The sequence below is a fragment of the Anser anser genome (assembly GCF_964211835.1).
Source record: "Anser anser genome assembly, chromosome: 6".
NCBI classification, from domain to species: Eukaryota; Metazoa; Chordata; class Aves; order Anseriformes; family Anatidae; genus Anser; species Anser anser.
The window spans coordinates 3,384,366-3,411,342 of NC_139726.1; the positions used below are offsets into that span (position 1 = coordinate 3,384,366).

The 26,977-nt window shown below is 37.8% G+C and overlaps 1 protein-coding gene across 3 annotated transcripts in view; it reads left to right on the forward strand.

Annotated features, from left to right (window-relative positions):
* Nucleotides 1-26,977, forward strand: part of LOC310901250 (uncharacterized protein) — a 721,588-nt gene that overhangs the window by 435,885 nt on the left and 258,726 nt on the right. Inside the window, exons 12-16 of one of the 3 annotated variants that reach the window (XM_083840541.1) lie at nt 9,066-9,220; nt 10,814-10,936; nt 19,951-20,064; nt 24,338-24,415; nt 26,035-26,119. The gene's annotated coding sequence lies outside the window, so the exon portion shown is untranslated. Of the gene's footprint in view, nt 1-9,065; nt 9,221-10,813; nt 10,937-19,950; nt 20,065-23,469; nt 24,092-24,337; nt 24,416-26,034; nt 26,120-26,977 lie in introns of those variants that run through there. The other 2 variants (XR_014585685.1, XR_014585686.1) reach the window with 2 other exon arrangements.

Genomic DNA, 26,977 nt, shown 5'->3' on the forward strand with positions numbered 1-26,977 from the left:
TACTATTGTATGTGCGCTAATCCATGGGAAGCTGTCTGTAAGCTCGGAACTATCCAGACATGGTGGTTTTTGTTGCCTCAAGGTTCCTAGTTACAGAAAGTACTTCTCAGAACAGTCAGTGTGCTAGAAATGTTTAAGGACTTTACTGTGTTGGTGTTAGTCGCTGAATTGAAACCCAAATTTGAACTCTGAAATGTTTTTCATAATGCATTGTGACCCTACAAATATGGACAGGGAGACTGTTGTCAGCTGAAATAAATGTGTAGTAGAAAAGCAAAATGCTGATGTAGTTGCAAAGTATGTCTCTAGTTTAAATCACACCACATAACCTCCTGTACCTGCTGGGTTACAATATTGCTGTCAGTTCAGAAATGCAGACAACTGTTCCCTTCCCTGCATGTGCCCGGCAAGTGAGTAATCTATAAGTACCCATGGGTAGCTCCAGATGGCTCATATCTTGCTACCTTGCTGCACCTCCACCTTTCTGCTAAGTCTTTTTAGGTTTTAAATACTTGTTGGCACTCGTTAGTAGGTAGAAATACTGTGTGTGTTTCAGAGTCTGATGCTGAATAGCTTTTTCATTTTACCCTGCCTTTCTCTACAAAGAATTTGAATCTGATTGTTCAGATCTTTTAGTTGGCGTAAATAAGTAAGCCCCAGAACAAGCAGAGGCAGAGTATGGGAGTCATATTTTCTACAGAGGGGAGAAATATCTCTAGATGGACTCATTTGCACATATTGGGTGGCTGTGTCTTGTTTTAATTTGAAAATGACAACACCTACATGAGTAGTCTCTATTTTGGGACATGGATATAGCTGTCTATGTTTTAGAGTTCCAAACCTGAACAATAAGCATTTGGAAATGCAGGATAGGGCAGAGTCCTGATCTAAACGTTGTTCATGTTCATTTGTAAATTACAACTTGGCTAACTTGTTAGTGTTATGATTAGGAGGCAAAATGTAAATTATTTTTCAGTGAAGATATCTATTTTATATCTTCTAACAGAAAATTTTAGTTTGCCCCTCCAAATGATTTTCCACCAGGAAAGATGAAAAAGGCAGCTCTCCAGCTGCCCACTCAGAAACCTCTGTGTAAGATGAAGTGGAGCTGAAGGACCTTGCCAGGAGGGAATCCCAGCCGAGGGACCCCCATGGGAGGAAGGTGCCTGGTGGCCCCAGCTCTGGCCTCCAGGTCAGACATCTAGTTGCTCATCTGCAGAGCAGCTGGAGAAGCTGCATGTCCACAGCAACTTTGCTGCAGATTTCTGTTGTAACATGCTGGGAAACCTGATGACTTGGTATCTTGCTTAAAGGGTTGATCAGAGTCTTCCAAGACAGCCAAAAATTTCTGAAGCCTGTTCGTTGTGAGTATATACTATGGTTGCTTGGTGTAAATGTAACTGCCACAGTAGCAAACTACTGTGACATCTGAGTGTGTTTAATGTATAGAAAATGTGCATAGTGTCTCTGCATCTAAGTAGTTTTTCCCTGTTTGTCCAGTTGGATCTGTGCAGTTGAACTTGTGTCTGGGCAGAGTGCTACTGAGCTTGGTGGTGTTCTGTGTGGGACTTTATGAGAAAACTGACCAATGTTAAATATTTCATTTTCCTATTCTGACTATGCATTTGACCACTACCTAACTCAATGGCTCTTTAGTCTTACAATCTGAGCAGTTCTGGAATGCAGTAAAGGAATACAAGAAGAGAAGTTTGCATAAAATCAGATTTTCCAGGGTACCCTCTCACTGTCAGTTAATTACATTTGTCAGTGGTATTTATTTCATACATGAATAGGATGTCTTAGAAATTATTAAAGTGTGGCAGATTTAGGAGACTCTCCAGAAACACTAAGGTAGCAGTTATAGGTAAAATCACATAAAAACATCAAGATTCAGTACCGTCTGCTATAGGAGCTGTTTATATCTGCATTTTGTAGCATCCTTACTTCAGTAAGACTTCATATTGGTTTCTTACTCTGTATCAAGATCAGCTAAAATGCATATCTGTTTAACTCATTATTTGTATCATTGTATAGACTTGGCTTTATTCACACGGTGTTGGCTTTGAAAACAAAAATCCAGCCCAGTGTCACCATGTTCCCGTGTGTGGCTTAAGGAATTACATCTTCTGCCTTTTGAGAATGTAAAATTATAGTTGTATAAAGTCACCTAGCAGCTCCTTACCACAAGTTGCATTTTATTACCAATTTCAGATAGAGCCATGAGGTAACACCTAAAAAGGTCACAGTGCAAATGCATGTGCAGAATTTAAACGAGAACTTACTTTTTCTCCAATAAACACACGCCGGATGCAAAATAGGAATTGGAACATTTTCAGAATGCAGCTCAGGCCAACCCGGCCCTCATCAGGGACTGTTTCAGAGATTAGTTTCTGATGTCCATAGAAACATATTGTGTGAGCCTGTTTTTAGATAATACGCTGTTTCTGTGCATTGCCATCTCCTCTGAAAGCATTCCGGCTGCACAGGTCTGATTGCTGGATTTTGCAGCGTCCTGTGAGAGCTGCAAAAGCTCGGCAGTCTGAGCGGACTGGCTCCCTCTGTAAAGTGAGCCTGTAAAGCTTTATTTCCTCCTGGGAGAGAAAGCATATCTGAATATTGCCCAGATTTCAAATGACCTGCCCCAGTGTTAAACAAAGATTCAAAGGAAGAGGAAAGGGGAAACGTTTCCAGAAACGAAACCTCAGGTGATCTGGTTTCTATTCTCAGCTCCGACACTTGCTTTTTTGTCAGCCTTGATAAGTCATTTAGCTGTGCCTTTTTCCTCATCTTTATAATAGGGATAACAGGAGTATTGTAAAGCCAAAATCAATATTGCTAGTAAAACACCAAGGGTCACACTTATGCAGAAGGCCCACACAAGTGTGTATGTGCTGCTTAAGACATGAAATACCAGGCAGTTAAACCCTCCGCTGGGACTGGGTGACCTTAGCCCAGATGAGGGGCTGTGGGCAGATGGCGATCACCAACACGTAGGATTTGCTTTAACAACACGCATGGAGCCCTTTTGGGGTGATACACGCTGAGTAGTGCCAGGGGAGAAGGGCTTCCCTGACCGACAGGGTTCATATTCCTCCTGGTCATTGGGTGGGTCAAAACAGGGGCTATTTCCAGCAGGATGTTAGCACAATCTTGCCTTGTTAATAAATATTAATGAGAATTATCTGGATAAGAGGTGAGAAAAATCTCACTTCCCTCCCCTGCCCCCTATTCTTGGGGTCAATAGCTTGGGAATGTTTGACTGAGACTGTTATTAGCCAGTGTCGTAGAGATGAGGAAGGAAAACCCTCAGAGCAACCCGTTCCACATTTACAGCAGCCCTGATGCTATGGTGGCAACCTGCATTGGTTGTGGGCCTTCTCCATCAGACCTTGACGGCCAACTCTAGATCCATGGCTGAATGTTTTAAAGACTGAAGCTTTCTTAAAATTCAACTTGGAGACTCATTTCCAAAAGCACAAACCTGTGACTGTGACAATCTCTGTTTTATAATCTGTCTCTTTGAGTTTCTCAAAGCTGAGTGACTGCATTATTGGGACGACGTGTCATTCCTGATTACATTTGCATGTTGGTTTAAACATAACACTACATGCCAGAGCTTTCTAAGTGGATGTGATGCAGCATCAAAGCGATATTTCATGCTTTGGGAACTTTAGAAAATCATTGAAGGGCGAAAAGTGAGATGACAATGGGAGGAATGACAGGAATTTGGGCTTGATATCACCCTAATCAAGGTAAATAGTAAAACGTATGTTGACTGAGTTTGACACAAGATGGACCTGTAATGACTCTGACAAGGTAGGTAATGTTTTGTGATTTGTCAGTCCTAAACTTCTGAGGAATTAGATGTCCTTCTGTTTTCTTTTTTATTATTATTTTTTTTTAAATTGTACAATGCATTACCCGTTTCTCGTAAATACATAGCAGAAAAATAATTGCTCATTGTTTTATTTATAAAAATGCTGGTGGAGGTATTCATTATAAATGACATTCATTTTGAATTATCCTCCTTTTTTGTTCGTGAATGATTTTTACAAACAATGCAAATAATGTGGAAGGAGAAAGCTTATGTCTCCTCTGTCTCCCCTTGCCACTGTTTCCTCAACTCTTTCCAAGCAGGGACAGAATATTTTGGTAGGAATTGCAGTAACATTCCTGCAGTTATCTAATCTTCTTGTCCTTCTGAAGGCCTGATACATGACCGGAACAGTCTGTGAATGTTATGGAGTTCTGTAGGCTATATGATGGTAAAACAGGTTGAGTGAAAGCCAGCCTCTGTATAAAGGTGTGGTTTTATTTATTTTTTTTGTAATTAATTAATTAATTTTATTTTCCCCAAACTTCTCAGATTGCTGTGTCAAAATATGGGCAATCTACACCTTCATGATCAATTTCTGAAGTATAATAAACCCATCAGATTTTGTGTAGCTGTTGTGAAAGCAAAGTTTATGAAGATATCCAATACTACAGCTTCACAGAAAACATGGGCAGATTTTATTTTCTTTGTATTAGAGTTGACTTATGTGCAGTATGTAAGACCTGGGTGCATGGGAGACTATAAACATGTCAAATGCCTTGTGCCAGTCCTGTACGAGGTCCTTTGCAAACCATGATGAGAAGTAGAAGATGACTTCCCACTCCACAGCCTGATAGAGCCAACCAGCCTTTTTAGGCAACAGGCAAGCTGTGAGGAAAGTGAAGGTAAAGAGATGGCAAGACTCCAGGAGACAGTCATTTTCACTGATCGTGAGTTATTTAGTTCCTGATATTGCTTTTCTGCATTTTTCTATTCTGCTTTCTTCTATTTAGTTAGTGAATACTGTTGCCAAGATTCAAATTATGTTTCACTTAACAAAGATGCATTTTGTCAACTGCATCAGTTGACAAGGGAAGACTGACTGATGTCATCTACCTGAAAATCTTTAAGCCCTTTGACATGGTCCCACATGACATCCTGATCTCCAGATTGGAGAGAGGTGGGTTTGGTGGGTGGACCATTCAGTGGATAAGGAGTCTTATCCCCTCAGAGGAGGGTCATGAAGTTGATCAGAGGTCTGGAGCACCTCCCCTGTGAAGAAAGGCTGAGAGAGCTGGGGGTGTTCAGCCTAAAGAAGAGAAGATTTCAGGGAGACCTTATTGCAGCTTTTCAATACTTAAAGGAGGCTTATAAAAAAGATGGAGAGAAACTTTTTGCTCATTCACATAATGACAGGACAAGGGGGAATGGTTTTAAACTAAGAGGAGAGAGGAGAGGAGAGGAGATTTATATTAGAGGTTAGGAGGAAATTCTCACTCAGCAGGTGGGGGAGGCAGTGGAACAGGTTGCTCAGAGAAGCTGTCGATGCCCCATCCCTGGAGGTGTTCGAGGCCAGGTTGGATGAGGCCCTGGGCAACGTGATATAGTGGGTGGCATCCCTGCCCATGGAACTAGATAATTTCTAAGGTTCCTTCCAACCTGAGCCATTCTATGGTTTCTATGATTTTTATTATATTTTTTTTTCTGTAATCTGGGAAAATCTGAATTTACTGTTTAAATTAATGTTTGGATTCAAAAACACACCAAATTCCCATTCTTGAAATACCTCAAAATCACTCCTTGCTACATACCCCTAAAGTTCTTCATTAGACCAAATGTTTTCATACTCTTAGTTCTAAATAATGTGTATGATGGAAGAGTAATGTTGAGGACTAATTACCTACCATATTTCATGGAAGAAGCCAAATAAGTTTCATTTGTGTATCACAAAACACAAAAAATGTACCTTGAAATTAAATGAAACAGAATTGGCAACTTTCGGTTCTCTTATGAACAAAAACTAACTAAATAACCCTAAAGTAAATGAACAAAAGGAAAATAAGGAGTAGCTGCTTGGTTTTGGATTGCCTGTGGTCTGTGAGTTTATGTGCAAAGTTTGAATCCAGAGGGAATCTCAAGCCTTCATATACAAACTTTATAATGGAAATGCTGTCAAATTCTTAAGTACAGCAAGGCAAATGGTGCAGCTATAACATGTTAAAAAAAATATGAAAATGCTCTGAACACAGGGTGAAGGCTAGCTGTCTTGACACTGAATGTAGAAAGGTAAATGATTGGAACTTTAATTACTTTGATCCGTCATGCCTTGTAGCTATATGTCAGCTAAGCCAACAAAACTGACATAGAACAAAGGCCGTGACTGTTTCAACATCTTAACTCATTTCTTATGGTTGATTAATAAGTCTATTGAATGAAACATATGATGAGAATTGAGAAAAACATCAAGTATGTGTTTATACACACACACATTTCCTGTGAGCATGACTTTTCTTCAGTGGATGTATTGGTTCAGACTATGGAGATGTAAGAGGTGGCATACTGGTGTACAGCTCTTACCATGTGTCTGGGAGTGAAGGTCTATAAGCAATATATACATGCACTTCGGTGGGATGTTGTCCTTCTCTAGATTATGTCTATTTTTAAGTAAATCCACACACTCCTGGAATAGCTCTGATTCCTTGGTCTCTCATTAATTATGGGAGACTGCTAGATTGAATGTCCATGACCACCCAGTATTTTCTTTGTTAAAGAGGGAAAGTCCCCAAAGATACTATAAAGCCTGTAGTATACTATAAAGTACACTTTTTCATGGGGATCTTTCTTCCTAGTCAACTATCTTCTTTCCTTCCCAAATCCAAATGTCTCTCTCAGGTTCTAACAGCATTTCATTCATCTAGCACAGAAGTCCAATGGGACAGCTCATGTTTATGACTTGCATTCAAGTCATCTCTTTCATTCCTGAAGGCTGATCCTGATTTGCCAGAATAAGGCAGCTACGAACTTCTGACCCAAAATAATAACTTGGACCTAAAGCTTTCACTTTAATTTCCTCTTTTCACAAATCATTCAGTTCAATGCTGATTTCAGAGGTACTTCTATTAGTATACTAGTATGCTTGATATTAATAAATGTGGTTTCCAAGTATATGATCTAGTTGCAGCAGGTATGATGAGAGAATTTGGCTCATGTAGCAAAACAGAGCCATTTGCCTAAACTGATGCTAACTGACAGATCATGGCTGTGTGTCTCAGAGACAAAATCAAAATATTTTAATGAATAAAATGTGTATTACGGCAATTGCACCAAGAACCATGTGACTAGTGAGGAAACTTGTGCATGCTGGAGCTGTGTGGCCATGATGTTGATTTTTATGGCTCATCAGATCCCACAATGTCCTGCTAAGACATTTTGAGCTAGGATCAGTCATGACAAGATGGGTTCTGGGACTCAACCCCTCCACCTGCATGAAATATCCTGCCAGCAGTCTCGGACTTCCAATGCCTTCCATAAATCTTTTGCAGTAATTAACTACCCAATTCTCACATTTTAAGTGTATGTTGAATTACAGAATCAGCATTCAAGTTTGAATGGTTTTTCCTGTCTGTAATGTTGCTTATATTTGGAGCTAATTTTTAAAGGAAGTCCTTCAAGATGCAGTTGAAATAGTCTGCACTGGATTTCTCACAACTCATTTGATGCTATTTTCCAGTCAGCACATCTAGTTCAAGACCCCTCTCTTCCATCATTCGAAGCTCTGGAACATTAAACACTGTCTTGTGTTATAGTTTGAATATGAGATTACTTAAGTAGCTGTGAATATCTCAGCAACATATCTGCTCTACAAAGGGAACACACATTTGGATGCTGCCTGAAATGCTAATATTTTACAGAGAATTATATAGAGCTGTTCATTAACTACTTATTTTTGCCTTTGTGCAATATTCTACAAAATATGTTTCTAAACTCTAGTTCAGCAACTAAACCAGTGATTTTATTTGAAGTGCAGCACTAAAGAGCTGGCTTTTAAAACATTTAGCTCTGATTTTGCATTTTAAAAGTATGCTAATATTACGAAGGATCAAATTGCTAGAATGTTTTTATGGAATGAGATTTTTTGTTAAAGTTTACATAGTAAAGTAAAATTGGGTATAAATAGAATGTAGTCAATTAATTCTTTTGAGCTAATTTATAGATTAGACTAAATTCTGTATCCCATGAAAGTTAATAGGAGTCCTTTTGCTTTGATTTATATGGTGACCAGATAACATCTCCTGAATTTGGCATATCTTTAGTATGTGTCTTAGTGCAAAACTTGTCTGATGTGACTACATGATTGCTTTCCAAAAAATTTTACAATGGAATGCATTTTAAGTACAGTATTATGCAAGGGTGTGTGTACATGTGTCTTTCATACCAGTTTGATATCTGTATGTGTTATTACTGTTACAGCAGCCTATTATTACTCAGGCAAATAGGCAGTACATTTGGTGTAAGTATAGGAAGTAAAATACCCATGAGTCCTTTACATAGGCTTCCTTCCCAGTGAGTAATAGTATAGCAACCTGATAAAAGGTAGGTATTTTGCATTTAAATGGTCTATAGTAAGGACATATATAATAAGGATACTTTTGTTACACACAAGCATAGTTGGAATTCACATATATTGGAAGTGATCTTTGTGACCTACTCTGATTTTCATTTTTTTATCATTGTAGAATCTTAATCCAGATCATACATTGCTAATATCTTTGCCAATTTTATTGTTAATACATTGCTAATATCATACATTGCTAATAACTGCTATTGGGTAGCCATTTTTATCGTGAAAAAAAACAACAACAACAAAAAAAAACATAAATAGGGAAGTTGTAGCCAAACTGTACAATGTAGTTGCTTTTATGATGAAGCAAATAGCCCACTGCACTAAAGATCATGAAAATGCCAGCTATATTCCCAATTGTGACACTGGCCTGCTCTCTGCCCTTGAGCAAGTTACATCATGAGTCTGTATCTTGGTATGATCACACAGTGCAATACTTAGCTTCCTTGGAGAAGTGTTTTAAGATTGACAAATGAAAACCTACTATATAATACACTATCAAATATAATTATTATCGAGTTACCAGTTACCATTATTGAGTTATTAACTTGGCAAAAATGTGTCTAGAACAAAAAGGGCAGCAAGATAAAAGCAAATACTGATAATGTCTCTGTTCTTCCCTCTGTGTAGACATTGGATGGTAATGGAAACAAATCCTTCATGTGTTGTCTGAGCCCAGCACGGAAACAGAAATGCTTTCCAAAAAGAGAGAAAATATAGAAAAATGCAAACAAGAAAGGAACTAACCCTTCATATTTATCTAGGAACTCCTGAACCCCACTTAGGTATATTCTTTCTTGGGGCAAATGACTTAATTGAAATTAATGTTATATGATCTATAAAAATATTTTGTCAGGTCTCTTGGCTTTTCTAAATGAAAATTGAACTTTCTAAGGCCTTTCTCTACAATATAATAAGCTTATTTTTAGTATCATGAATGCCTAATAAAGAATGTTTTATCCACCTGCAGGAAAGTTTGTTATTCAAACCTTGAAGAAAACACTGCAAAATGTTGTATATGGAACCATTATGTCCCTGCTACAATATAAACATTGCCAGGAGCTATTCAGTGATTTTGAAGACAGGGAAGTTAGAACGGCAAAGAGTAGAAAGCACTTGAAAAAAGTATCTGTTTTAAATACTTACAACTGTAAAACATACTGGTATAAGTAATTAAAATTAAGTGTAACTGTGATATCCTTGTTACTACTTTCATTTTTGTACAACACAATAACGAGAAAAACAAAATAGATGTCTTTAAATAACAGCACCTGTAGCTGTTTCTTTTGAAAATGATGTGAAAATTTTTGAAGGACGGAAGTGGTTTCATAAACGGTGTTATAAGTTATTCTATGTATTATTATTTTTAAAAGTCTTGTTTGTGGCTCCAGTCTATGCTAAAACCCAACTTTACAGTAGTAAGTGAAGAGTGATTCACATATTTTGGGTGTTTTTATTAAGGAATCGTTTTGATTATGGCTGAAACTGACTCCTCAAGCCAACCGTTTGTACAAAGAAAAAGCATTAACTGTAGGGATAGAATTGATTAGTGGACATTCCTGTCTGGTAGCATAAGTAAAGACATCAAGGGAGGTGAAAAAGAAAGACATGAATCAGCAATCAGAGAAGACAGGGCAAAAGAGACCTGAGAGGTCATCTAATGCATCCCTGCCTCAAGGTAATATCAACAATACCTATGTCAGTCTTGACAGATGTTTGTTTAATTCTTTTTAAATGCCTGCAGTAATAGAGATTTCCTAACTTCCTTGGCATATTATTTCAGTTGGTAACTATCCTCACAATTCAGAAGTTTTCCCCAACTCCTAACCTAAATTTTCTTTCCTACAGCTTAGTTTTCTCTTATTCTCCTAGTGAGTATCAAGAAGAACACACTCCACTAACATCACAGAAACCTTTCACCTTTTTTGAAAATTGCTACCATATTTTTCTTGGTGAAACAGCTCCATTCCTTGTCAGCCTCTCTCATTTCTTGAACAATTGGAGTGCAAACGGAGGCTCTAAAAAGGAAGATTCTTTTCTCCTTGTAGAGATGCAGAAAGTTCAGTTTTCTCCTTTGTCTTACTCAAAATCAAAATCAAGCCCCAAGAGAGCTTGTGAAAGCATATTCTCACCTTTACCTCAAAAGATTACCTGTGAATGGGTACTGGTTACAGAAAAACATTGATTACGCCTTGGTGGTAACCCATCTAGCCAGTGCATTCTTGTTGGGCTGCATCCTGTAAGTGCTGGCCGTAACTCAAGTGGGTTTTACACCTGTGTTGGCAAAAACTGAGTTACTGAACTTCATCTCATTGAAGCTATTTGTTTTATCTTCTGAAGTATTTTGTCTTTGCAGTGTGTATTTGTGTTGTCTACAGAAACTCAGCACATCTGAGAAGGCTGCATCTGGTGTATGGAGGCAGAAGGGGAGGCAAGTGCTAGCCAAGTGTCAGAATCTGCTGCTCAACAACAGATGCATTTGGGGCAAATAATCAACCAAGGTATTGCCGCTTTTCTCCAACAATGCCTTAGGGAGTATTTGCAGTTCAAAAGTATAACAACACCAAATAAACATTTGGGTTAGGAAAAAAACAACAACAAAATATTTCTGAGCGTGTGCATATTTGTAAGAAACTTTCATTACCTTACCATTGCTGTCATTTTAACAGCTGCAAGTATGTGCTGCCTCTGATTGGGCTTCACTGGTTGTAAACTGGTTGGCCAACAAGATAGCTAGTATCAATGAAAGCCAGGAAATGGTTTACAGCTCATTTGTTAATTACCTATGAGGTTTAGCTAAAGATACTTATCAGTGATTTTTTTTTAATTTTATTTATTTATTTTATTTTTTATACTCAACTACAGAACATTGCAGCCAAAAATGACAGAGTAGAACATTACACTTGACTTAACTAACTCAGCTGCAAGAAACTTAGGTTCAGCTTCAGCAAGCAGTAGATTGCAAGTTACACTGATATTGGTCTATGGTCATTAGCCTTAGCTGAAAGCCAGTGTTTATTGGCACATGTATTTTTCTAGCAACTAAACGAATAACTCTGAGTATATTTAGGCTTTTCACTGAGGCACAGCAGATCACTACAGAAATGGATTACCTAGGTAATGTTGGAAAGATGCTTTTCTGTTTAATATCTGTGAAATTCTAGGCAAGAAATCCATGGTAAATAATTTACAGTAATGGCAAGGAAAAATATGTTATTTTCCTTTTGCTATCTTTCTTTCTCTCTGAAATATGTTCACCTGTCATAGCCTGACTTTTATCAAAACACCTGGAACTTCTGAAGCCTTGAATTGAGTTGCCACTGAGGAAGCAAACGTACATGTGTAATGTAACTTGGCATCACCATGCAGAACGCCCAGCTGCCATATTTCCTATCATTCTGATTATACTTCATGAATTATTTCATAAACTGACCTTTTTTTGCGCATTTTAGAACTGGTTAATTAGCACAATGTTATTAATAACAAGCTTGAGATTTAAAGAAACAAGATTCTTCTTGGAAAAGATGACATGGCTAGTTATTATCTGCATTTCCTAAATTACTTCAGTGGCTAGGTTTGCCATTTCATACCTGGAGAAGCTCCTGCTAACATGTAGGGTGGTATGTGTAAAGAAAGAGGCCTCTGGCCAGGACCCATACCAGTTGGTCAAAATTAGCAGTTTTTGAGATGCAGTAAGTTGGACAATGATAAATACCTAGTCCGGCTCTCCCAGTTTGCATTTCCTTTGTGGCAATTACATCCTAAAATGACTCAAAGTTGAACTTTGTCATCATAGTGGAGGGGATCAGGAATTCTTGACTAAGATAATGCATCTTGAAAATGTCTCAAAAACATCAAAAAGCTGATGAAGAAAATCCTGTCATCTTGGTCTATATTTTTCATCTGCTCTTAATTTGAGCCTATTCCAATTACACTTCACATACTTGAATGGAGCATGGGGGTAGTGTGGGTATTTACTTTTCCTGAGTTGGTGATAGGACATTCAAAGAAGTAGGAAAAGGTCTTTTCAAGTCAACATGGCCCCAAATTCCTAATTCCTTAGGCTTCAAAAGGGCTCTTCTAATTTAGGATATCAGGAGCCTGAACGAGTGTCCTTTTTCCAGTTGAGATTTTTGCAGGACAGATTTTCATCTTCTTCTTCAGTAAATGTTGTTCTTCCCATCCCTGCAAGCTTCTTAACTCTCCTTCTTAAATATATATATATAGTGCTCTGTCCCCTATGTGTTAATGATGATCTAGCAACAGCAGGCAAGTTCCAAATGGAAGTAACAGCATGTGAAAAAAGCCTGGAAGAGAGACATAGAAAGTTCTGCTTATTGGTGAATATTCTTAAATGTAGGCAAAAATGGGGTAATGAATCCCCTTTTCTCTCTGTCAATCTATATATCTGTTTACTTATTTATTTTTACTTTGCTCAGGGAAAATAGAAGACAGAATAGAGATATAAATATAAAATTAAATATATAAATATATATATATATAAATATAAAAGAAAAGTTTGGAAACTTTGGAAAAGTATCTATTTTGTTTGCTTTTCTCTCCTCCCATAAAAAGATCAAAGAGCTTTTATTTAAGACAATGGCATTCTTATGAAAGCGCTATAAGGTTTAAAATACACATTTTGTTTCCCACAATCGTTACGTCCTGTAATTTTTACTGAAAGAAATTTATGTAGGTTCATATATTGACATGTGGAATCAAACCATGCTCCTTTCCAGGCCTCATTGTATATTTCCCCTTCAGTCCTACTTTAAAAGTTTAAATATTCAGCTGTACATATTATCGTGTAAAAAATATTAACCCTTAAAAATAACTGTGGAACTACAAGTTGCCAAAGGTGGAATAATGCTGCTTTTGTGGCATGGAGCTGAAAAAGTACAAATAATAAAAGTAATAAATTTCATTTAAAAAAAAAAAAAAGAAAATGTTCTGTAAGGTAAATAATTTCTGCAAACACTGTAAATGAACTATAGTGAGCTTCACAGAAAAATGAAAGTACTTTAAAATAATTTCACCAAAATTGCTACAATAAATTTCCAATTATCTTTAGATTATGAGGCTACTCTCTGAAGGAGAAAGTCCTGTCTAATCATGTGAAAGTCCCAGATATTGTGCAGTCCACTTTGACATATTTAGTACCAAGAGATGGCAAACATTTCCAGAACACAAATCTTGTACTTACAGGATACCAGCCCCCATAATACTTCCTAAACAATCTATAAATAATTCTCATGTGAAAAGTTATGGACAAAACAGAGTCTGACGGAAATTTCAGCTGCAGAAAGTCCACTGTAAGAAAACTGGTGGCATTTGAATAAGAATATTTCCGAAGGCTCATTTGGCATGAAAGATAGCAAAGGCCATGCTCAGGGTGAGGACTGTGCAGGACAACCAGGAAGAGGTCATCTAGCAGTGATTCTCACCATTTCAGCTCCTGAGGAATTCACTAACCGCTAGATGACCCCTGAATGCACTGGGATACACAAGAGTGGGAGAGAGACAGAAATCTCAGCTGCCCCATCCTCAGACTTTCTCATGGGACACAATAGATCTACTACATGGAGACAGGAACAATTTTCAGGTCATTGCGCTGAATCCAGATTTTTTTTTTGGCTGTAGTATCAGATTTTAATTATGGCCTAAATAAAGTTCTTCTAGCCTACTTTCTGAAAGGATTATTTTTATTGTGTATTTAAAACTTTATTTACAAGACTATATTGCTGACCTATAACTTAGCCCTATACCTAGAGGACAATGGAATTGCTTTTCAGCTAATTGCTTCTATTACATCTGCAGTGCTTATTTTATTTCTATTTTTTAAATACTTTGTCATTCTTCTTTTCTGTTATTTATCTATTTATTTATTGGGCAGTGAGTTCATTCAAAAATAATCAATCCTTAATGTTTACTTCTAATTTTTAAAATTTCTAAAATCTACCTTCAGGATCAGTAGGCTACAGAATTTTTTTCAGTTTCTTTGTAATTAATGTCTTCCTATTACCAACAGAAACATTGATACTTTAATAATTTTTCCCCTAGAAAATTAGAAACTGGATGAATAATCTATATAACTCTCCCATATTTCTTTTTCAAATGTCATCTTATTTTGGGACATATATTTTCTTGGATTGTATTATTCTCTATTATATGACATACCCTTTTTTTTAGAGAAAATGTAGAGACAATTTAGAGAAATTTTCTTAGAGGGGTGTTACCATATTTTATTTTAAATATATATATAAAAATTTTTACTTATTTATGAAAGGTAAGTGTCCAAAATATCTAGAGACATATATTGCATATACAGCAGGCTCAATACACTGCTTTGTAGCTGTTATTGCTTAAGCCATCATTGGTGAATTCATGTATCATGAGCTACATGAATTCTTCTGAACTTGGAAAGCTTTTATATGATTCCCATTTCTTAATTTCTTTTGGCTTTTTCCATATTTTTACAGAAATTATCAGTTTATAAGCAACTTTTTATTTTGTTTGTTTGTTTTGTTTTTGGCTGATAAATATTCTCTTATTAGTATAGCCCACATTTCTGATTTTTACATTTTCAGGATTTTTTTAATGAAACTACATTGTATATGTATACCATTTGAATTTTTAAAAAGTAAATCAAAATTGTATTGTTTGGTGATGTGGATAAGCCTGTTTCTATTTTTATTTTCCCACTCCTATCCTTCTTATTTCCACTTAATTTTGGGCAAGCACATAACATAAAACAGAGGGGAGAAGAAATATTTTTGGCTGAAGACATTGGAGTAAATCACAGCTCTTGTGAGAAAATGTCATGAATATCTATGTAGAACAGACAAGACTTAGATTTTACGAGAAAGAGATAGAGAGAAAAGTGCAAGGACTCAATTTATCTACATCTGAATGATAAAGGACTGACTGAACCCTTCTGGTATTGAAATCTATGCTTTTAGAGAGAGTATTTTTAATTTTTTGAGATAGTATTTTGGTCACTAAATCATTTATAATTCATAAGGTCAGAAGGGACCATTGCAATGATATAGCTTGACCTGTACAGTACAAATGATAGTGCTCCCTAAATTAATTCCCACTCAAAAAAAGAATATATCTTTTAGAAACATAGCTTACTTTAATTTGAAAAATCTGTTGATGAAGAACTCTGTCATGTTTTTGGCAGCTTTTGCTTTACCAAGTAAACCATCTTTTATCTGAACCTGTAAGTTCTCACAATTTTACCTTTCTGATTCTCTCCTCCATCCCACCTGGGGAGTGAGCCAGTGGCTATGTGGTACTTAGATGCCTGCCAGGGTTAAACAACAGCAAACTCACAACTCTGGCAAACTTTTAAGAGATTTTGTTACTTCAGCTCTTAAGAAGCATACATTTTGATCGAATCCACACAAAGCTGTCTTGAAATTCTGTGGCTCTTGCCTCTCCTTTCTAGGCTACCTCAGCATTTGTTATGAATATCTATTACTTATGTAAATACCTGTGGACTGGTTGAGTCAAGCCTTCAATATCTTTGTTAAACTCACAGATTGTCTGTGATGCAGAAGAAGGAAATGCAGAAGGCATTTCCCATTCCTTCATTTCTGCTGGTTCTTCCCCTGTTTTCTGACCATCTCTTCAGCCTGTCGAGATCCTCCTGAATGGCAGCACAGCCCTCTGAGGTATCAGCCACTTCTTTCAGCTTTGTATCATCAGCAAACTTGCTGAGGAGTCACTCTACTCATCACCCAAGTCATTGATGAATAAGTTTAACAATACTGGTACAAGTTTAACAATACCCAGTATTGACCCCTGGGGGACACCATTAGCTACAGGCCTCCAACTAGCCTCTGTGCCACTGTATTGCTTTTGTCCCTGTCTTCAGCAAGGTGCCTGAAAGCTTCAGCTCTCTCATTAGGCAGGTTCATCTCACAGAGTTTGCTTATGGGTAGTGCCACACCAGATCCTGCAGCAACTGGATCCATCTTAGAAAACGCATGCACACAAGCAAATAACACCCCTTCCAACTGTTTTCACTTTACAGTGAAAGGAAACAGTGCAAATAATAGTGACTACAGCAGTGATTTCATACCAATTTCTTTAATGATTTCCATGTGAAAGGAGATTTATTTCACTGTAACATAATACCTGAAAGATGTTTGGCTACTCATTTCACCTGTGTAGCCCACACATGGGTTGATGCTGCAGATGGGAAGCTGTCTCTGTTTCTCGGTGTTCAAGAAAGAGTTCTATTTCTCTCTCTATATATATTTTTTTTTTCCTTGTTATACACAGGATACCTCTGGCACATTGTTCTCTTTAGTTGGTTTCCAGCAATATGTCCATCATTGCAGTAGCTCGACAGCTCTTATTCCACTGCACTGGGAAGAAAACTTTTAGATGTAAGAAAATAGATGTATATGTCTGTGTGTATGCTGTTGATGTTCATCATTTGTGCTTTTCAAAAACACATTGAGTTAACAGTATGCTATACATAACTGCTCATTCTTATTCTGTAGGAGTGAGTCTTTGTTCCCCGAATTTGCCATGGGCATTCTGGTGTTTCAACTTTATCTCTGACATACCACTAAGATCATGTTCTTTTGCTGGCAGATTTAAAACAAAACAAAAACAACAACAAAACCAACCAACCAAACCAAAACAAAACAAAAAACCAACAACAACCCACAAACCAAAAGCAGAAAAACCCCTAACATATGTAATTCCCTTATCCATTTTAACATAAGCGTCTGAATTACCTTTTTAATGTGCATCAAGATTTTTGCCAATTCTGGATCTATAATATTTTAGTAGGATAAATTTTGTTTGTTCATTTAACTGTGCTATGTGAACTACCGAATAGTCTTAGCTTTTAATTAAAAAAATAGCAAATATATTGGTCTTATACTGTTTTCTGGATGCTGTCTAGTGTTCATACTTTTCTCCTTAGATTTCCTTTGCGTTCTTTCGGATTTCTTTGAAGTGAGTGGCATGGTTTTAATGTTGACCCAAACTGAATTGGTTACAGTAAATAGGAAAAACATTTTAATATAAAGACTGCATAGACAAAGATGATAAAGACAATTTCAGGCATATAGAAAAAGCAGACAAGGAAACTGAAATCAAGCAATTTCTACTTGGGTCTGGTAGATGACTGATTTCACACGCTTTTCAGCATAGGAATGTGGATGTTCATGAAAACTTGATCAAGAGCCATATCCCCAAAGCATTTGCATATCTGAAATAGAGTTTACAAAGATTTTAAAGGCCTGCATCCAAGACTGTCATCCAAAACTTCATTTGTTCAGACAGACTTAAGCCTGAAAACATCACTGAACTTCAGCAGTTGTTTGTGGCAAAAAAAAAAAAAAAAAAGAAGTTAACTGTGAGAAGCTGACCTAGTCGTAGTCAGCTATAGGAAATGGCGTAATGCACCTCCTTCTGCTGCCAACAAGGCTGAAGTCACGACAGTCCCTTGAGTACGTCCATGCCTGCCACTCATAACACAGCATGGCTCATAATTACCTGCATGGTAGAAAAGTATTACATAGTATATTGCTTATTGTTGTGAAGAACTGCAGAAAATGGTAAGGAAACCTGAAAATATATTGATGTGTCATCAGGAGAAAAATAGGGTCCTGATAGTTACATTAAAAATTTGAAGGTGATTATTGGTGATGTTGAGTAAGAAGAGCAGACTCTAGAAGCTAAGGGGTTTGAATAACACTGTTCAAAGTAAGTGCGTGCTCTGTTGTCTAAAGAGACAGTGGAGTGGATAAGATATATTCAATAAAACATTTAGTATAGGATGTACTAATGTAGAGTACTAGTGGAATCAGATTAGATTTGAATAAGCTGCTGTTATGAGACAAGTGTTTAAAGTAATACATAAATTATCCAGTGTCTGCTTATCTAGTCTAAAAGTTAGTTTTTAAGCTGACCCCATTTAATTGTTTCATTATTGGTTTGGACAAAGACTGGGTTAGATAGCGTAGCCCACACACAGGGGACTGTGAAGAGAGAATTCAACCAAGGAATCCACAGCGATCTTACCAATTTGTTTCACATGGATTTAAAACTCTTCTCCTTGCCATATAGTGAGCACAAAAGAGATTCTGACCAGGGATGGTCATTTATTCTTGGAAGCAGCAAATCTCCAACAATTGCTTTGGTTTTGCTCTGTCCTGGTATAATTAATAAAGAAAGTCACTTGTGCATTTAAAAAAGAGGGTTCACTTGATTCCTTTTTCCTTTTGAATAATTTCTTTCTCATCTGTCAGAGAAGGTATGGTTTGGCTTTTTAGAAGAATATTTAGTATGTGGGCAAGGCTGCCACTGATTTTAGCATTCTTGTTTCTCAAAATGGAGAACTAAAATTAGGAAAAAGCATATACGACAACATTAAATTTCTATCAGAGCTGTGTATATTCACTGTGGCAATATACACCCAAGATAGATGAGGCCTTGTCTGCCAGCTTTCCACTCCTGACATCATCACATACTTGTATTGTAGGGTAAATTCTGAAAACTTGTGAAATGTTGTATTTGTGCTTTTTTGCCTCTGCTGCTAAGTCATTATTGTCTCATCTCTCAGAAAAAGTATCATCCAATTTTAGAAGCAGACTTCACATCCATTGTTTGGAAGAGAGATAGACAGTTTCGATTGCATTCTGTGTTATAAACAGCAAACTTACTACAGAAATAGCTGGACTTATTGCAGTAAAAAAAACCCTCTATGCTGAGGGCACTGTTTGCATGAAAAGCCTTCTGTACATAATGTGAAAGTTTCTACGACTGAGAACTGCACAGTAGTAGTAGTTAGGGCTTTATTACTTAGTTCTAATTTGTATTGATGGCCTAAAAAAAGTAGCATGCTTTGCAGTTCTATGAAAGAAAAGATTATAAATGGAGATTAATTATAATTTTGCTAGCTCAGTACTTGTAAAACTAAAGCAATTTATATTCTTTCTCTTAATGATCTCCATTCCTGATTGCAGTAATGTAATCTAATTGTGATTATGATAGTATCTGAATCATGTGGGCCTCTATGTGATTGGAACTACTCTTTGCATTAAAAAGTAATTTTGGAGTAATGATGAAAAGTTACTGTGGAAAATTGGCAAGTAATATATTTTACTCTGTATCTTAAGTTTCTGCTTTCATTTTTGATTATATCTTATAGCAAGGATAAGTATGATACTATATCAAGGATTTATTACATCAAAGACTTATCAATGATAACTATGAGTATCAAGGATAAGCATGATATTATTGGAATAACACAGATATGGTTGAGGCAAGAAATTGAGGTTTTGAGATACTAGTCTGGGGTTTGTGGAGAGAATGGGGAGACAGAGGAGGAGTTGTATCAGTATTCCTGGGAGATGAATGTCTTCAGAGACAAATGCTGCAAGTATTTTGGCTGACATAGCAATGTCAATTTTGATAAAAGTTAAGCACAGTAAAGGTAGTCAGGTGGTTTTCTGAATGATGCTTTGAACTTTTACTTCTTTGCTTGCAGATGAGAGAGGCCTTCAAGAGAGCCAGAACTTTGATAATGATGGCTTTTAACTACTCCATTATTGACTGCAATAAGTATGGTAAAACTAAGGAAGGAATACTCACGTCTCTAAAGGTAATGTAAGATTGCCTCCAGTTTCTTGTGCACTTTATTGAATTGTCTTTCAGAAACTATTTGAATTAATTCAAGGATTTGAGCCAAGGGTAATAAAGGGTGTTGAACTTGAGAGGTATGAAAGATCCAGCAATCTCAACATCATTTGATTTAAAATATTTGTTGAGGAGTAAGAAGCAATGCAAGTCTTATGGCAGGCTGACTTTGAGGGAATGCAAAGTGTGCTAAGGAATTTTTATCAGGATTTTATTATAATGTATGGTAAATCTACTGAAGAAAATTGGAATATATTTCAGAAACAGTTGGAGGACATTTGAAATTCATCCTGGTTTAAGTCTAAAGGCGGATAAAGGTAACAATGCCCAATGTGGCTAAGTAGGGTTGTATAGTAAAGAGTAAGATAAGCAATAAGCACAAGGTGTTGAAAAAAATGTACAAAATCTGGTAAGGTAGAGCAGTTGAAAGGCTATATAAGATAGGCAGAAGCAAACCGAAAGTCTAATTAGAAAAGCGAAGAAGGATTGCTGAATGCTAACTGCAGAAAAAATATTTGAGATGATAATAATATCCTGTGAATGTACTCCAGAAAATTAAAAAGAAGAATAGATCCACAAATCATGATAGCATGGACAAAGAGATAATGGATTTGTTTAGCAGGTTTTATTTTTGCGTGTGAATACACAGAGGCAGATGGGTGGATGGATGGGCAGATGGAGAGCTGTTGAACAAAGGAGGAATATTTTGCTTTAAGTTGCAACATGTGTATCCTCACCTGAAGAACTGACAAACATGAGATATCACAAAATTCATTTCATAAGCAATTAATGTGACCTGGTTGTCAGTACTAGATGCAAAAAAAATCAATCTGGTTTCAGAGATTCAATCAAACTTTAAAGAAAACCAGAGCTACTGATACCATTCATTTTGGGCAGCACCCAAAAACACGACACTGTAACTTGTAACTATGTAGGGAAAGCATGAGCAGAAGGAGGTGTGCAGTAGGTAAGGGACATATCTCAGGTACCTGAGATAACATAGTTATGAGCCTGGTGTGTTGGCCCCTGGGTCTGGTAAGACTGTTTTGGCCAGGGTCTTGCCACCAGATGGTCCCCTGATAACGAGCTGGGCACAAAGCCAAGACGTCTGGCTCCAGCTTGCACTTTGCTTTGACCCTGCACTGTACTTCAGACTTGAGTCACCGAGTCACCCAACCACAACCAAAATGCACTGTCAGGTGGATCTGGTAGGGCTCTGCCATGTCTGTGCATAGTGTGCCACTCTGCTTGTAGAAAGAGGCACAGTTTAAAAAAAAAAAAAAAAAAAGATTACTTACGAAAAGCTGCAAAGATTCATTCATCTTTTAGCTTCAAGAGCGGGGTTCCAGCATTCCGGTCATGAGTTACAAAGAGCTTGACTCACTCATTACTTTTGTTGCATACTTATAATTTCTCCTAGCTGTTGTTTCCCTTTGCTAATGGTTTTCATAGAAAAGTTTGGGCTAACCTATAGCTTTAGCCTGGCTGGCAATAATAAATGAATACAAGAATTGTTTTCTTCAGAATGTCTATTTCTTTTCAGAAGTGTTTTTTTTTTTTTTTAATAGCCAGTATTATTATTGTGAATTCCCCCGCGATGCAGTGATGTTTGCTCCCCCTGCTGTCTCTACAACAGCAAATTAACCAATCCTTTTGCCCACTGAGAATATATATTGATAACGTTGATGCATAGGATGATTTTGTTAAAAATAAAGACTTCTAGCAAAGGGAGGAAGGAGCCAACCAAGGGAGTATTCCGTATTTTAGTCCCCAACAGCAGTACGTGGTGAGCAAAAAAGTCGACAAAAATTGATCAAGTGTACTTGCTTTTCTAAAAGACTACTCCAAACACGAGAGATTTATGAAAAAAAAAAAAAAAAAGGGGGTGGGGGTGGGGGTTATATTACTAAACCTCTTTGTGTCTGAGAATGCTTAAATACATATCTTGGAATAGCTCAGTTTTACTGCAAACAAAATTACTGCTTTAGACTAAGCCCTGGTTAGATGTGTTTCTGTAACAAGCTCTGCTTTTCATTCCAGTGATCTAATCTGCTGACACTTTCCTTCAAAATTGATCTTGTTTTACCTGGTCAGGTACTGAAATGCCCACAGACACCTACCTGTAAGGCTGTGTGAAGATACTGTGGTACTGCATTTCGGCAGTGCCAAGCTGCTCTCTGGCAACCAAAATTTCCCGAGGTGAAGCCTTGGTCTGCACAGGGTTGCACAAATCTGCTAAAATTATCAGTCCTGCTCTTGGATGCCTTTTTCTGCAACTGCGTATGTCAGTGGCTGTTTAAAGAGCTATCTATTTAAAATATGCTCCCCTCTCTTTTAGCAATAGCTGAAAATCTTCCTCTTTGCATTGTAACTGTCGCTGCCTATGACTCTGTGCCCACCGATACTTGAGGGTGTTAGGGGCATGGTAATGAATGATTTGGAGTGCAGCTGTGGAGGGAAACGTGACCTGGGTGTGGGGCATCTCCCCAGATCGAACAGGGACAGCAGAGGTGGCAGCACCACCCCGCTGGGGCACCCCAGCCAGGCTGGCTATCACTATTTCATTTAACAGCTCTGCTTCAGGAAAAAAAAAAAAAAAAAAAAAAAAAAGCCAGGCTAAAAGGCTTCCGAAAGGAGCAGGCTGGCAGGAAAATGTCTCTTGCGGAGGGCCAGTCTCTCAGCAACGCCGCCCTCCCGAGGTGTCAGGAGTTGGGGGCCCCTTGCCCCCGCCAAGGAAGTTCCTCGGGTGTCTGTTAGACATTGAGCGCTTTGTGATAGGCCGCGGGGCCTGCCGGCTGTCAGCCCACTCCCTTAAGGGAACTTGACAGATCTTAAAAAAAAATCAATTTTAAGCTCACATGCCCCAGTGGGTGCCAAAGCCACTTCAGAGAGGCTGAAAGATGGCTGAGTCGACAGGATTTGACTTCCAGAGGTAGAAAGGTGACAAACTCCATCATGAGAAAGGGGCAGCTTAGGGCCTCCGAGGCCGAACCTGCTCCCAGGATCCGGGGCCTGGTGTTGTATTGAACCTATTTATCTCTTTCATGGGCCCAAGGTACCACGGGGAAAGAAAAGTTGTTCAAAAAACGCTGGCAGAATTCAAGGGTGTAAATGATGAATTACTTTTCATCAGCTGAAAGGAAACATACTCCGGAACAATACTGAAAGGGAGCAGGAGCATCTGACCTCCTGCTTCAGAGCAGCCAATATCTTCATTCAAGAAGACAACCATGAAATTACACAGAAAATGGGATTGTCATGAACAGCCCCTTGAAATCTCAGTATACAGTCATTACTGCATGGGAAAAAGCCTTCATCCACACATCATAACTTGTAACAGACAAGGGTGTGTGTGTGTGTGGGGGGGGGAGGCTGGAAAACCCTGAAAACGGGCCTTGGAGTTACCAGTAGGAATGTAGAAAATATTTGTTGATTCAAACTTTTCCCCTCTAGTCTCCCAAATCATTGTAAACAGACATAACAATGTTCTAACTTGATAGTAATACTGGCTTTTCGGCCACAGACAGCTCATTGGAGCTGTTTTGTAAATCAAAAGAAAGGAAGAGCGGGGGAAAGCCAATCTATCACTTTATTTATATTATCAGTCTTTGGTGAATGATTTATCATTTAAGTGCTTTGAGAAGAGAGTCCAGAAACCATTGTCCAATTAGTGCTGCCCTCTTAAACCACATACTATAAATATTCGTAATTATCAGAATCAAAAAACAATGTTCTTCAAGGCTTCATACTCAGGGTAACAACTTATTTTCTGGATTTGCCCAGCAAAATTTATATTTATCCAAATTAGGCAGAGAATAGAAAGCAAATGAAGCTGTTGGTTTATTTGAGAGTGAAAACAATCACAGAGAATGAGAAGACACGAATACAGGGATAAAAATATAAAAAAATAACACGTTTAACTGTTTATTTCTTTATTCTTGCAGATTTCTACATTGACTTTAATTAAGCTAGCCCTGGGCTAGTGGGCATGGGTAGGAGTTTTTTTTTTTTTTCCTTTTTTATTTTTCAATTCCTCATTAGGCTGTTTTTTCCTTAGCTCTCGTGGCACTAATGACTAGTCCCATTAAATAGGTCAATGGGCTTCTTTTATTTCAAGTTTTATATAGACTCATATTCCACTGAATCTTAAACACTGAACACCCAAAGTCTTTCTAGGCATATTTCTTCATTCCTGTTGATACACATGTATTTATTTCTCTTTTCCCTTCTCCCCACAGCAGCTGAGCTTTAATTTCAACATTCCTGCAGAATGCTCTGGAAAGTCTGGGCCAGCCACGTGCAAAACTATGTCCCAGGTAAGTGCTTGGCTGAGCTTTGCAACATGTTGGCAGCAGCAAGGAGGAAGAAGAGGAGGGAAGGTGCTCCGTGCGCCTGTGCACCACCTTCCCTACCCTTCCCCTCTCCACCTAGGAATGCTGTTGGCAGGACCGGAGGTAATGTAAATGTGCTTATGGCCATACCATATAGCTGGCTATGGGGACAGCCAACCCACAGAGCAAAGGAGTCTGACATGAGCATAAGCAGTGCATAAAAGGGCTGTTGTCTCAGGGGCAGGCTTCTGTGGGAGGGCCGCTGCACAGACTCCTGCCCAGTGGGGCTGGACTCACCCGTTGCAGGACTGAGGGACTCAGACTGATGTGAAGAGAAATGTGACAGAGAAGTTGCCTTACGAGGGAAAAAAATATTTACTTAGAAAAAAAAATAATATGCATATATAGATATATTTTTTTCCTGGTTTAAAAAAAAAAAAGTGAATTAATTAGATTTATTTAATCGTGTCAGGAGTGAGAATGTTTTGCATATGGTTTTCCTTGATGGTCAGCCTAGAACATAATGTTCTATGTTCTTATGTTCTAGCACTGCAAATGAGATGTTCCTGCCTCCATTTCTGCTTTTCAAGCAGGAAACAACAAAAGAACAGTTTCCTAAATTTTTCTGTAACCCACAATACAAATAACTGTACGCATGTGATTTAGAAGCAGTTGTGGATGTTTTAAGAACTGTGGTACCCTGTCGTTCTGGGCAGCAGTCTATAGGGAGTATCCCTGGAGACATCAGGTTGGTGCCTTAGATTTCTCTGTGGCAGAGCAGTGGCTCTTCACTTGTGAATGATTCACACCCAGAAGAGAGAAGCAACACTATGGACTTCTCTGAATGCTTTCCAGCCTACTTGATTTGCTGCATCAAGACTATAAGCTGGGAGTGAATTCTCTATGTCTGCTCCCATCTGCTTACCAGGTCCTCGAAATATGTGTTTGTTTTTTTTTTTTTCTTTTTTCTTTTTTTTTCCCATGCAATCTTTTAGTAAAGGAGACCTTAGCATCAAAACTTACTGCTCAAAATATTCAATATCATTAATGTGTCAGGTAAAAATATGGAAAACTGATGTGAGCAAACTGGAAAAAGTTGTGGTCTGTCTTTGCCACAGGTAGGAACACAGCCGTTCTTGTGCAATGTACAGGAAACTAGGTGACTGTGAACTAGTTCAAGATTCAAATTCAAAGTCTGACCTCTTCAGATCATTTGAACTGTGTTATTTCAAGTACAATTTGGGCTAAAAATATATATATATGAGTCTCAGCTCATACCTCCTAAGTCTGTACTCAAACCATTTCAAAAGCGTATGAATCAGCCCATCTGAGCTGTCTGCGTCTCTCTGCTGGCCCTGAAAGGAGTCCATGTAGGCCTTCCTCCCCAGCCCTTTGCCTTAAGCACAAGTAGATGAATCTTACAATCGAGCTTCAATTTGTAGAGTAATTAGGACCTTGACTGTGACAACCTTTATCCTGTCAGCAGTCATGGTTCAGCTCATAGTTAAAATGCCAGTGGCAACTATATTGCAGCTATTCTAAATATATCCATATTTTAACTAGATGAGGTGATATGTGGTTTTGATTGCCCTTTCCTCCTTTAGAGTTGAGCAGTGATGAAACCAGCTTTTCTGCGATGGGAAAGGAGGGAAACCTCAAAGTACAACCAAAGAGCAGCAGCAGGGTATGGTGAGTACGAACCTGTCATATGCAGTATTCCACAGCAAAAGACATTTTTTATTCTGATCTAACAGATTAGGTGGGTACAGCTAATCAAGCAACTTGACCACTGAGCAATCTTTAATGCTTCAACAAACTGACCTCAAACTATTCAAACACTATGCAGCTGAAACTTAGTCTTACTATATACATAGAATCTTTTTATTTTTAATTTTTTGTAACCTGCATGTGTTTCAGCACACTTCTAAGGAGCTGTTGTTATTCTAATTATAATTAAGTCACTTGAAATAAATCTGGAGATAGTAAACTGTAAAAATATCTAAATAGGGAGCTGGTCCATTGATTTTATGGCTAAATCATCACCTCATGTATAAATGATTCTCACATGCCACAATTGATAAACACTACTTTTAGTTTAGCAGTAAAAATGCTGCTACTAAAGTGAAAAATATTTGAAAACGAAAATAAATACCTCTGTTTTTAAGCAGAATACCCTGTACTATTGCACCATTCAGGCCAGTCTGAAGACAGATTGAACTTTCGGCATAAAGATCAGTGCTATAGATGAGGGATCTTCATCTCATTGGGAAACACTCAGTTGTTGCTTCTAGGGAAGGGCGTTTTCTACCCAGACCAGAATTTCTAAAGTATTAGGCACCAGAGAGGCAATTAGTAGGATGTTTGAAAGTGTCTGGGCACTGGATGCCAATTGAGTTTCTAGGTGATTTTTGAAATTGATGCCTAGACCCCATCTGCATTCCTTGGCATCCAGATACCTTCAAAATGTCAGGTTTAGATGTCTGCTTCCATTTGTGATGGACACAGTCTGTAGCACAACTAATTGTGACTGACAGCACAAAAGGACAG